The sequence below is a fragment of the Pithys albifrons genome, chromosome 7, assembly GCF_047495875.1.
Source record: "Pithys albifrons albifrons isolate INPA30051 chromosome 7, PitAlb_v1, whole genome shotgun sequence".
NCBI classification, from domain to species: Eukaryota; Metazoa; Chordata; class Aves; order Passeriformes; family Thamnophilidae; genus Pithys; species Pithys albifrons.
This window is the reverse complement of record NC_092464.1, coordinates 33,171,007-33,183,599: the sequence shown is the minus strand read 5'-3', so window position 1 is coordinate 33,183,599 and position 12,593 is coordinate 33,171,007. Positions and strand designations below refer to the sequence as shown.

General features: G+C 44.1%; 1 protein-coding gene across 10 annotated transcripts in view; it reads right to left on the bottom strand.

The window, feature by feature from the left end:
• The window catches only part of PALS2 (protein associated with LIN7 2, MAGUK p55 family member), a 65,895-nt gene extending 53,635 nt beyond the window's left edge, over positions 1–12,260 (bottom strand). For 3 of the 10 annotated variants that reach the window (XM_071560935.1, XM_071560932.1, XM_071560933.1), the window contains exon 1: positions 12,117–12,258. The gene's annotated coding sequence lies outside the window, so the exon portion shown is untranslated. Of the gene's footprint in view, positions 1–6,747; positions 6,754–8,473; positions 8,723–9,042; positions 9,054–9,250; positions 9,444–12,116 lie in introns of those variants that run through there. The other 7 variants (XM_071560936.1, XM_071560937.1, XM_071560938.1 and 4 more) reach the window with 5 other exon arrangements.
• Positions 12,261–12,593: the final 333 nt, after the last annotated feature.

Genomic DNA, 12,593 nt, shown 5'->3' with positions numbered 1-12,593 from the left:
AGCTCATCCTCTTGCGTTTATACTGGCTCCCTAATGACTCGTAGAAAAGCACCGAAAGAGAAAGGGTGGCAAGTGTTGGTTACAAAGGGATGGACTTTCTAGAGACCTTCAAGTCTTACACCTTTGGCATTATCAGTCATTCTGCTGTCTTAGTTTTCAATCCCCTCTGCAAAGCTATCAGATCATTTTGGAAGCTGTTAATGTGTAGGCCCAGGGCAATTACATAAGATGCTATTTTAGTCATGAACAATGCATTAAATTTTGGATTCTGACACCGTTGCAGATTAGCAAAATGAAATTCTTCATCAGTTTTTGGATAATGATGTCTATGCACTCAGGGACCATTTTATGCTTCTCTATCCCCCTATCTGGAAGCTGAATTTAAGGCTATCCAGACACTACATTTTCTGGCTCCAGGTCCTTCTCATCAAGAGACATCCACGTCTTCTGCCTTCTTGAAAATCTGCTCACAGATAATGTTAACAGGAGCTCCTGATACAGTGTGAATGGTTTCAGAAGTTGCATTGCATGCTGAAAAAAGGACTTAGATGGACCTCCAGTCTGATCCAACAACAGGTCTTATTATCAGAAAACCTACTGTATTAAAGAGCACCCAAGTACTTCAAGGTTTGCAATGGACACATGCCATGTGGCAAAGCTATAGGGACTTCACGGACAATGCAAGTAACAACTTTTATCCTTTAACGCTGTATTTCACAAATCTTGCATTAGTACAATACACTCCTGCACTTTGACACCAGATGGAACTACAGATCTAAAATGAACTGTCTCTACAGATATCCTGGCTCATCCTCGATTCAACACAAACAGGAAGTCATGTCCCGAGACCACAAAACAATAACGATATCCTTCTGTCTATTTCAAAGCAGCACAATATTATCAAACAAATATGTCCACTTACAAATTCATCTCTGTAGATTTCTCTCATTTAGTGCTTAAGTGCACTGCTACTTTTTAAAATAAGTAAAATCCAAATAGAAACAGGTCATTTCCATAAAAGCATTTGTATTTTTGAATTAGTGTCCCACCGTGGTCCAGTCATTTATCCAGAGATTTGCACTTCCTGGTGAAGTTCATGAAGAAAATGGGAAAAACATTTTCTTGACTGAGTATCTCCCACAATCAACTCTGCTCCTCTGTTTTTTTCATACTGACTGGTTTTCTGTCCCAAGATTTTGTAATAGAAGTAAAAGCAGTAACTTGTTTTATTCATGCAGCTTACTGCCAAGCTACTGGAAAGGTTTGCAAACACAGAACTCTGGAAATACAGATTTAACAAAAACATTGCTCTAGCTAGACTTGGTTAAATGTCACAGCTGAAAGATTTAGTGTGCTTACTCTCTGCTTATTAAGTAAGTATTTCCAAATTAAGAAACTCTGCAACTGAGACCAAATGAATACAACATAAGCCATATGAAGCTGAGGAACAGAGCAGATACCCACCTGAAGGAAATAAAGTTACAGGTGAAAAAAGGTTAATGTTAACCTCTCAAATACAAGTACTCTTGGCTCTCCCGATCTAGCAATACAGAAGAATGGCAAGCATTAAAAGTGATCTGAATTTTGAAGTAATTACAGAAAAATAAAACTCAACGTTATTAACTCACCCTGGAGGTAAAACCAGAGTAATCTAATTCAAACTGGTCTATAGCTGTCCAGAGAGATTACCTTCTGGAAGTACAGTAATTATATTTGCAAAGTAAAATCACTTATGCCTGTGGTAGGGAGGCCCAAGGGATTTTATATTTTTATTATTATTTGAAATGTGTAAAACCCTCATAATGACATACACACTGAGAAAGGAATTTTGTGTACAAAAGTACACGTTCTGTAAAATCATCTGTCTCGGTGGTGGTAACAGATCTGTATACCTGGTACGACTGTATCACACCAGATGTTAAGTATGAACAGACATACAGTTGCATTTCTCCATATAGTGCCCATACTTTCTAAGCTAAACAGCAGATTGCTCTGGAACTTTCTTAAAAAGGAACTTCTGGCCGAATTTGTAATTAGACTAATTCTTGTAACTCTAAAGAAAGAATTCCTACTGGTTTCACTGAAAGTTTCTCCGTGCAGGTTTTTGCCAGTGCTTTGTACAAATACAATTATCTAAGAAAACCAAACACTATATTCTTATGAGCGCAAACTTACTTAATGAAGTGTTTTATTTCAGCAACTCTAACTAATAGCAAGACCTAACAGTACCATTCTGATAGTCTCACTGTGATACAAAACTGTCTCAAAGTAGTTTGGTGGCTTTATAGAGAAACAAAGTGTATGGTCAAACAAGGCGTAACCTGATGTCTTGCCTAAAAATCCCCAATCTATAGTAGGAGCCAGAAGCTCAAGTTTTGAACAGTTAAAAAGAAACAAAACAATACTAGAAACTTGAAATCATCTGTGAAGCACTCAGTTACCTTAGAAATCTCAAGTTACTTACAATATACCTTGAGACCTTCCACTTTATTAGGTGTCCAGCTGCTGAACAGTCCATCCTTCTCTTTTCCATTTCCTACTCATTAGTATCAATGAAGTTCTTCCTTCAGAAGGCCCCTGCTGTTCCTGAACAGCATGGAATCTGACCTGAGAGTGAGAACTGTACGGCAAACTTGGTGAGAACTACGCATTTCCTTCTGCTGCTGTCTCGTTAGTCTGTGCTGTTTGCAGAGCTATTTGCCAAGATTTGACAGTTAAATGTGCACGCTTCAATTCATAGCTAATAAATTCCAGTCAGCAGTAAACCTGCAAGCTTCCAGACGACAACACAAACAGTTCCAGCAAGGAGACTGCACCGATCTCCTCAACTAATCGACTACTGGATGGGAGCCACTTTTTGATCCAACTACGAGAGCAAGATTCTAACTGCATCGGGTTTTGGCTACAGCAGATTTTTTTTCAATGTATTCATCTACTTATTTGTTAAGAAGCGCTGGTTTATTTATCAGTGTACCTACTAAGCACGCCGGCACCCGCACAGCCGGCGCGTCCCATCCCATCCCATCCCATCCTATCCCATCCCATCCCATCGTCCCGCCGTGGCCACGCGAGGGCGCGCTCGAGCCGCCTTTCCGAGGCGACCCCGCGCGCTCGGGCTCCACGCTGGGAAATCATTAAACACAAAACACCTTTCTGCACCTGTTAACGACACCCAAATCCTCTTACCCTCTCACCAGTGTACACACCCTGTTACTCTCCCATCCAAACAGCAAGATTTCTAACAATGTCTGGATCCCTAAGACCTGTCTCAAGGGAGCTAAGTGGGCGAATGGTGGTGAAGGTGCCACACAGAGAGCTGCGTGACCAGCTAGTGTTGCAGAAATATTGTTTAAAACCGAGCAAGACTGGTTACTGGTTTATCTTGAGTGCAGTGCTTAAAAGTAGTGTGTCCATTTGATCCCTCTTGAGCCAAGACACCTGTAAGATTATCACAGAGCTAATGATGGACAACTCTCACACAACTGGCTCATGCCAAGGTCAAATATCCGTGCAGCAAGTGGGCCACCCACAGAAAGGTATTAAAGAATGAAACAAAAATCACAAAGCTGGCCCCAGTAACACCAGAGTTGCACTTCATAAATAAATCTCACTTGAACACAGCTTTAAAGACCAAATGTAGCAGTGCACACACAGTTTGTCCTCTGAGGGAAGATCACATATGACAAACACCAACCACATCAACCAGACAATCCAGAAGTTGTTTAAATACTGCATAAATTAAATCTATATAAAGGAGTCAGAAGTAACCAAATCAAGCCATGCTCATCCCATTTTGCTGTTGCATACCCCCAGTGTAAGAGGCAAAGCTGTACCAGTAGATCTGGGAAGTGCAACTGTCTGCCTGATCTGAATTCAGATGACTGCATTACCATCACACACTCCATGGCCATTAAGTTTCACTTACTGATTCCTCCCTGCCCTCATGTTCTTTACCAAGGAATGAATAAACTAAACTTTCAATTGTTAATTACAACTCCCTCCAGTAACTCAAAAGATGAATGTAAAGCTGTAAGCAGCTTCATGACTACAGCAAACTTTGTATTGTTCAAGCAATTTCTGTCCAGCAACACTGTGCTTTGCTACAGCACAAAAGCTCACAATACAGTAAGCCAGAAGTGCTTGGAAAGGAGAAATAAAACTTTTCTCTCACTTCATTCACTAGACTACAGTTTGCCTTTCCAGCTTCAGGACTTCTGCTGCATAAGCAGTTTCATCTTGCCAAAAAGACTTCTGTAAACTTCAACAGAAGATCAGGAAAGGCATGGGGTGGAATTTTAACAAGATACATAAAGGCTGACTTACCAACTGGCCCACTGACTTGATAAAAATAAATCAACATCAAATAAAAAGCTGCTGACATATTTTACATATAAAACCTCTTACATGATACCTATGTGCAGATCTCTGCACAACTAATGAAAGCACGTGGAATTAATTTTTTTTAATTATCAAGGAATTGAATAACACAGTCAGAATGGCTGCTACATTTTTCTTTTATTCCCCTGCTGATTTAAGTAAGTGTTCCCCACATTGTACCACTAATCTTATAAAAAAAACTTTACCCAGTCATTTTTCCCCCAGCCTATTTACACTCAATTTACTTTCCTCCATTCTGTGTTAAGATATTTAAAAAGGTATCACTTTAACTTTTCATTAATGCACATTTGACCAGTGGGCAGAGATAAGGCCTTAATTAGAAAATTAAAACCAAACTACTGGAGTAGTCACTCTTTCTGCAGAAACAATACCTGAATGCCAACACTATTTCAGTAAAAAAGCCTTACATGAACTACCTTAAAATAAAAATTTAAATTTTTTCTTACCTCCTAATTTTCACTATTTCAACAGCCTTGACAAAATGTTTGCAAACAAAAATGAAAGCTTAAGCTTACTTGAAATCAACAGTTGTGTCTCCACCTGCTGGAGAAGTGAATTTAACTGAAACAGTAATTTGAACCCTTGGGATTCAGGTGAGCAAAAGAGCAATTATTTTTGTGTAAGAGACGAAGAATTGATGTGTGACATGTGTCCCTCACATGTCATGTCCCTCACGTGTTGTGTCCTGCTCTCCCAAACCCAACTTTGTAGAAACCACGGCCATTCCCTGCAGTCAGCGTGGATGTCACACAGTCCCCAGTCAGTTTCTTGTCAGAATGCAAAACAAATCACTATCTCTAAAAAACATATATAAGTAACATCCTAAACAACATTTTTTTTGCTAGTAAATCTGAAACCTCATCTTACTTCTGTATCTTGCTTATTTCCACTATGCCTTTATGAGACCTGGACACTAATATTAGAGCAAGTTCTTTAAATAACTGATGTGCAAACCCCACAGAATGGTTGCTAGTATGAAGCATTCTTGGCATATTGAAAATAATTAAACATGATGGTAAAAGTAGAGAACCTCACATTTTCAGGTTTGTATTATTTAGCACAGGTTGTGAAATGAATGTGACTCTAATTAACCCAAAATAAGAATGTTAACCTTTTGACATGGAAAAACACCTCTCCTGACTTCTCTCTCTTCCTCTTTTTTTGTCTCCATTATTCTTGTACAGATGACATAAGCCATAACCACACAATTCAGTCTTGCTTTATTCTTAAAAAAGCAATTTTAAGCCAAAGCATAGAACATTACCACCCCTATGCTTTGCTGTACTAGTTTTGTTGCAGTGAGATCCAGCCGCAAATGGTTATAATGACCATGGCATCAGCTAAGCCCTCGAACAGCATTCGTAACCAGCACACCTGTATTTCAGCCTGTCTCTCACATGTCTGCCTGAACTAAACTCGCTCTTTTGCAAGACCCTTTATAAGCTTCTTCTCTTGTGGTGGACAGCAAAACCACTTTCCATATAACAGACTCACTCTTAACCCTGCCATCATAACCTACTTTGCATTTCCACACAACAAAGCCCAACAGTGTTTGTGCCCCTCCAGTTGCAAGAAGCTTCTAAAAAGTCAGGTTTTCACCACATGAGCCAGGCAAACCCACTTCAGTTTTTATCCATTTTTACCTTACATACAAAAGAAATCACAGCACTTTATTTAAACTTGTGTGATTTTTTTATCTTTTCAGATCTTGAGACAGTATAATTCATTTCACCTCTGGATGCAGACTGCAACACCTAAAGTACAACGGCAAATGCTATCACAATTTCATGTGCATACCTGCCTCATAAGTAAAAAGAAAATCTTCCCCCTTTTTTTACAGAATAAAGACAAGACTCACTGATCTAGAGATCAGAGTCCAGCACGGAGCATCAAAGGGCAGTAACAAGCCTGGGACAGTCAACCAAACAAGAACTTTAACTCACCTGTAGCTATAGCAGAAGGCATGGGTTTAAAGCAGGACACTGAACTTTTATAAAATTGCATTCAAACTCTAAGTAATTTTGACAAACAAATACATTTAGAGTAACAGAATGATTCAGGGACTGAGTCACTGTACGAAGACACACTAAAGAGTATTTTGCTTGTCTTTGTGGTACTATGAAGTTTTCTCCAGACCACTGACCTTTGCTTCTGCACATAAAAATACCCAACACAATGACCTAATATCAAGCTGGAGGTTGACGCTGGCTGAAGATACAGTGTTTGAAGATAATGGTCTGATCACATCCTTTACGGCTCAAATAAAGCCAAATTATTTTGTAGATTACTTGGTTTTCCTGCTTTTACTGTGGTTGAACATCAACTAAAAATACCAAAACGAGTACTTACTATTGCAGAGATTTCTGTTCCTTTCTACCTCCCTGAGATTTGCATACACACGAATTCAGAAAAGGAAACAAAAGATGAGATTAAAATTTTATGCTTTAAATAAGGAATGTCCTAAAAGTCAGGGTTCTTGCAGATATTCATCCTATTAGCCTTCATGAAGACTTTCCTATTAGCCAGCCATTACTTCCTTTCTTATATTAAAAACAAAACATAAAAACAAAACAATGACTTAAGTTAACAGCTTCCAATAATTTTTAAGAAAAAAAAAAGGGCACAAGAGGTAGTTCAAGAGAAGTCCAGTTGCACTTAAGGTGCAACAGTTTTTCAATCATTTTAGAGACTTTCAGTATGCAGTTAGCACACTAATACAGCAGCAGAACAGACACCATTCCACAGAGCTAGTACAGTATATTTGTCAATAATTTCCATATTAATTAGTTCTTGGTAAGACAGGCTGAAAGAGCAAAAGAGCAGTGATCCACGGGATCTAAAACAAATGCAAGCACTCGGAATCCAAAGAAGCTGAATATACACACTTTTTGTTAGATGTCAAAGATTCCATTAAAAAACCCCACAACACACCTCAAAAACAAAGTAAAAACCCAACAGTGCTACCAGCATTATGACACCATACCTCAGTACTGCAGATTTTTCACAGCAACACGGACCTCAAGTAACCTGTATAGTGCAATACTTTGAGAAAAAATTAGGGAGACCAAGAGCATAATTTCCAAGTGTTTCAAGGGAGTGAAGAGAAAATTAAAGATTTCTCTGAAGGGGCCTTTAAAATTCACATTTAAATGAGCTCAAACGAGACTCCAATTATCAGCACTTCATGCAAATTAGAATTTTGTCTCTGTCCTTTTGAAGAATGTTTTGGCAGATGTTGTATGGTCCAGCTACATGACAAACTGTTAAAAGTCAACCACCTCAGCAGAAATAAAAGGAAACATTATGATGCTGGTGTCAAACCAACCAGTTTAACAGGCACTATGTGTTCAGAAGCAGCGTGCTAAGATTTCAAAGCCTCCTCTAGTCCGACATCTATTTATAGCTGCCCAGCCTCTCTACAATTTCTCACAGCCTCTCCTCCTCTCAAAGCCAAGTGGGAGAAGTTTAATGGATATAATGCTAGGCCTTGTGCTGCAAGATGGCCAGAAGATCTGCAACTCTCCTCCAGCGAACCCACGAGCACAAAGACCAGGAGTCACAAAAGGATAATGATCTAACCTACACAGCAGGCAGAATGATGAACCTTCCCTCTCCGCTTTAGGAGCACGCTCGTTTTCCGCTGCCAGCACGCAGATCGTAACGCATCACATTAACATCAGAGCCGAGGCGAAAGATACCTGTCTTCTTCCTCCTCACCACCGAGCAACAGCCTAAACCAGCTGCCTTGCAAGCCAACAGAAAAGGTACCCAAGTCAGCAGCAATGTCAACCAAGCACCCTCCCACTTACAATGCTACTCCTGTGTGCTGTTCCGTCCTCAAAGAAACTCGGAGGCTGCTGGCTGTTTCCCCGTTAAGGCTCTACCACTCAGCCATGTGTTTCTTTTTAAAGCACTGATTCAGATCGGCCCTCCTTCACCTCCATCAGATGTAACATCGCGGAAAGGGTGCAGGTATTTTTCTACATAGGGAGCACAATGCCACAGGCTGAACTCCGCTACAAGCTCCGCACATCCCTCCCCGCTGCCTCCTCTCCTGCCATCTCCATCCACTTGCCTGTAGTACTCGTACAGCGACCGAGGAGATGAGAGCACTGCTGGAAACTCCTGCCCACCCGATCACAACCACATTTTCGCCCCCCTCCCCAGAGGCAGACGGAAGGGGAGGGTTGACTTCCTCGGGAGGAAAATAGGCAGGGAAAAGGCCGGGGCAGAGATCAAGAGGGGAAGAAATCACCCCAAAGGGAGCGGAGATAATCCCCGGGAGGCGAGGCTGCGGAGAAGCATAAGCGGGGAGTGAGGGACAGGGACAGCGAACCGGGGGAATAATCCGGCAGGGAAGGGGGGAGATAATCCCCTCGGAGGGGGGAGGCGGAGGATCCCGGAGAGGGAGGGGCGGGAAACCTGATAATCTCCAGGAGGAGAGAAAATACCGGGAAAGGAGGTGGGGGAAAGAGGGTGGGCGGGTGGATAATCCAGAGCGGCAGATGAAGCGCGAGTCTCCCGGGGACGCATCCGGAGGCGGGAGGAGGAGGGTTAATCCTGGCTCTGGGGGCAAAAAATCTCTCTTCCCGGACTCCGGCGCTGCCATGTTCGCTCCCCTGCAGGCCCGCCCGGCTCCGCTACCTGCGGGTGGCTCTTTCACCCCCACGCCACAAGCACACGGGGCGCCTCCGCCCCCGCCGCCGGGAGAGCGGCTCGGCCGGGATGGCTGCGGGACCCCGCCTCCCACCACCATTTCCCCGCCGGCTTGGAGGGAGAGGAGAAGCGGGTGGACCAACCCTCTTTCCCCGCGCCGCGCACATGCGACCTCCCCGCTGGTACGGGCACTCACCGGCCGGCACCGACTCCCGCTGCTCCTCGTCCCCTCCTCTTTCAAGGGGTGCCGCTCGGCCCCATGGACGGTCGCCGGTGCACGGGTCTCCCGGAGGGACGGGGCGAGCCGGAGGTGCCGCCGCTCTGCGCCCGCCTCGGCGCGCGCCGCCGGCGTGGCTGTGGCACGCGCTCCCGCCGCCGCTCCGCCGCCCCCGCCCACCGCCGGCGAGCGCGCGCGCGCGCGGCCTCCGCGGCAATGGAGCGAGAGCTCCTCCCGCGCCCCGTCCAGGGCCCGCGCCCGCGGGAACCGGCCAGGCGCGAGCCGGGAGTGGGCGTGTGTCAGAGTACGAGTGTGCGTGTGTGTATGTGTGTGCGTGCGTGTGCGAGTGTGTGTGTGCGTGTCGGTGTGGGAGGGTGTGTGTGCGTGTGTCAGTGTGTGTGCGTGCGTATGCGTGTCAGTGTGGGAGGGAGTGTGTGCGTGCGTGTGTCAGTGCGTGTGTCAGTGTATGTGTGTGCGTGTGTGTGTGTGTGTGTCAGAGTGTGTGTCAGTGTGGGAGGGTGTTTGTGCGAGTGTGTGTGTGCGTGTGTGTCAGTGTGTGTGGGAGGGTGTGTGTGCCTGTGTCGGTTTCAGACTGTGTGCGAGTGTGTGCGTGTGCAGGAGACTGAGGGCCAGAGGGCTCAGTGTGTGCCTGCGCGTCAGTGTTGGAGGGCGTGTGTGTGTGTGGCCGCGTGTCACAGCGTGTGCGTGGGACAGGCCGTATGTGACTGCGGCGGGCAGAGGGGTCAGTGCGTGTCCGTGTGTGGTGCGTGACCGCGTGTGTGTGAGGCGACACGTGTGGGTGTGTCGGGAAGGCGCAGGGCTGTGTGAGGGGACACGCGTGTGTTCGTGTTCAAGCACAGGTGTGTGAGGGCCACCGGGGAGCGCTGGCAAGCGACAGAGCGCGCGTGTCCGTGTCCGTGTCCCCACGGCGCGGAGGGCAGGCGGTCCCGGACGGCGTTCGGCCTTTGCCCGCGCTGGTTCGGACTCCGCGGTCCGATCCCGCAGGGCACACGCTGCGCGACACGTGGCGCTGCCTGTGCAGTCAACGAGTGCGAGACACACAGCAGGGCACAAGTCACGTATTTCGCAGGGGAAAGGGAAGACGGGGAGTTTCCCGTGATCCCAATAACCTGCAAGACCACTGAGATGGAAACAACACCGAAAAAAACAGTTTTGCTGCACTTCTGGTCACTGTTTGCTTTAAACATGTCATTTGTTTTGAACCGCGATAATAGAGTAGCTTTCACTTTTTGCTTCTACAGAGGCTCTCACCTTTGGATTCTCTTGGATTTAGGGAAATTTGGGTTGCACACGGTCAGTCTTGCATGCAGTTTTTTGGTGGATTTTTTTTGCTTTTATCTAATGGTAAAATTTGCCCCAGGAAAGAAAATGTTCATACCCCAAACACTTCATTCTTCAGCTTGTTTTCATTTTCTTTTTCTTTCTCATACTGACTTTCCTGAAATTTTTTGAATCCAAGTGTACAGTCTGATGGCAATCTGCTTAATTTTGCTGTTTTAAAAATACTTCATAGCCTCGCATGACATGCTAACCCTTCATAACAAGCTGACTGCAATTCACACTTGGCTCTCCCTTTGGGAGCCATGGGGAAAAACAGAAGTACGTGAGGGCAGACTTTGAACAGAAAATCCACTAGTGACCAATTTTCATTTTAATGGGTTCAGATTGTGCTTTCCTACCAGATAACAAACCGATTTCTATGCAATCAAATATATCCAAGAAAGCAGCCTATATATATATGATGAGCATAATTACAAAAACTGTGGAACAGCAGCCAGCAGGTGAAAAACCTTTCTCAGATTGACCAATAAAGTTGCATCAAGTAAATAAGATCTTGTGCACCTCATCTTAGAAAACCAGCATGTAAAATTCCTTCAGGAATTATTTTTACCTATGCTTCAAATTACAGTAGCAACCCTGTGCTGAGAGCTTCACAAGCATGTGGAATTATGCATCCCCAGGTCCAAACAGCTTACAGCCCTCCTGCAATTTCTCAGTAAAATGTCCAAATTGAACATATTTTTGGTAATTTGCTTCACAAGCAGTTATCTTTTCCTTATTAAATGGAAAGGAAACTAAAATGGTATGAGGGATTCGAAGCTACATTATGACCTCTACCACCCTTTTGGTGTTTGAACCCCTGCAGCTACAATGGAAAAACTGACAGGCATAGAAAATCTTCACTCCCCAAAAAATAACTCCAGATTATTCTCTCTTCTTTGCCCCTCGCTTATTTTTTTGTGATGTTCTAATGGAAAATCTTTTGAACCAGAGCCACAAAACACATAAATGTCATCTCATCTCGTATTTCACAACTCAACATCTTGTTGACTTCTTCTCTTGCAGTCCCTGCATTTGTGGAGACTGAGCATGATTCTATCAAGGAGAAAGTGTTGTAGCAAATTATACTGACATCTCTCATGATGTTCTGACTTTACCTTTGTGGCCAATGAAGGAAAATTGCCTTACTGCAAAACTTAGCGGTTCCTTATAACAGTTCTACTCAAAGCTTGAATCCAAACCTGTGAAACATGAGAGCCTGGTTTTGGCTGTAACAGAAATATCTAAACACAAAATACTTTGACTGCTCCACAGCCCTTTGAATGTCTTCCATTCTGGCCTGCACAGCTGCTATTTAGCTATTAAAGCCCTCTACGGAATGTGTCCCAAATGGTTGCACACCATTTTTTGCCCACTATTTAATCCATTTGACCCATTAGGGTCAGTGGGGAAAGAGAAATGCATTGTTTTAGAGAAGAATTTAGAAATTGATTTTTACCCTCTGGCAGGAATTATCATATCCTTTTGGCTCTTTACTACTTACGTTTACATGCTGGTCATAGCAGAGATCCCCTGGTCCTTGGGACCCTGCTGGTTCTGTTCAATCTGAGAGCTTTGCACCACTCCCACAGCACACAAATGACTGTAAATCTCTTTTATCTGTTTCATGGGCAATTACTGCTCTTTGACCCAACCTCACACTGTTCCCAGTTTAGGGAAGAGAAGATGGAGACCTGGCCAGGGCTGACTTATGTCCCAGCAATTTCTGGCTAGTGATCATGGTCAGCTAGGCATAAGTCAGAATAGTGCCAAAACTGAGTTGCTTTATGCCAGGGATTATCTCAGTCTCTGTCAAGTCACAGGATTCAGGGAGCACAATGACTAAATGGTAGGGTAGCTCCAGCCCTCATACTTTTGGGCTGATTGATTAACATTCACTAGAACTGGAGTTTATGACTCTGCAGAGCTTTGAACTCTGCCTTTGATGATACAGATCTCACTCAAGCAAAGGGTTTCTTTT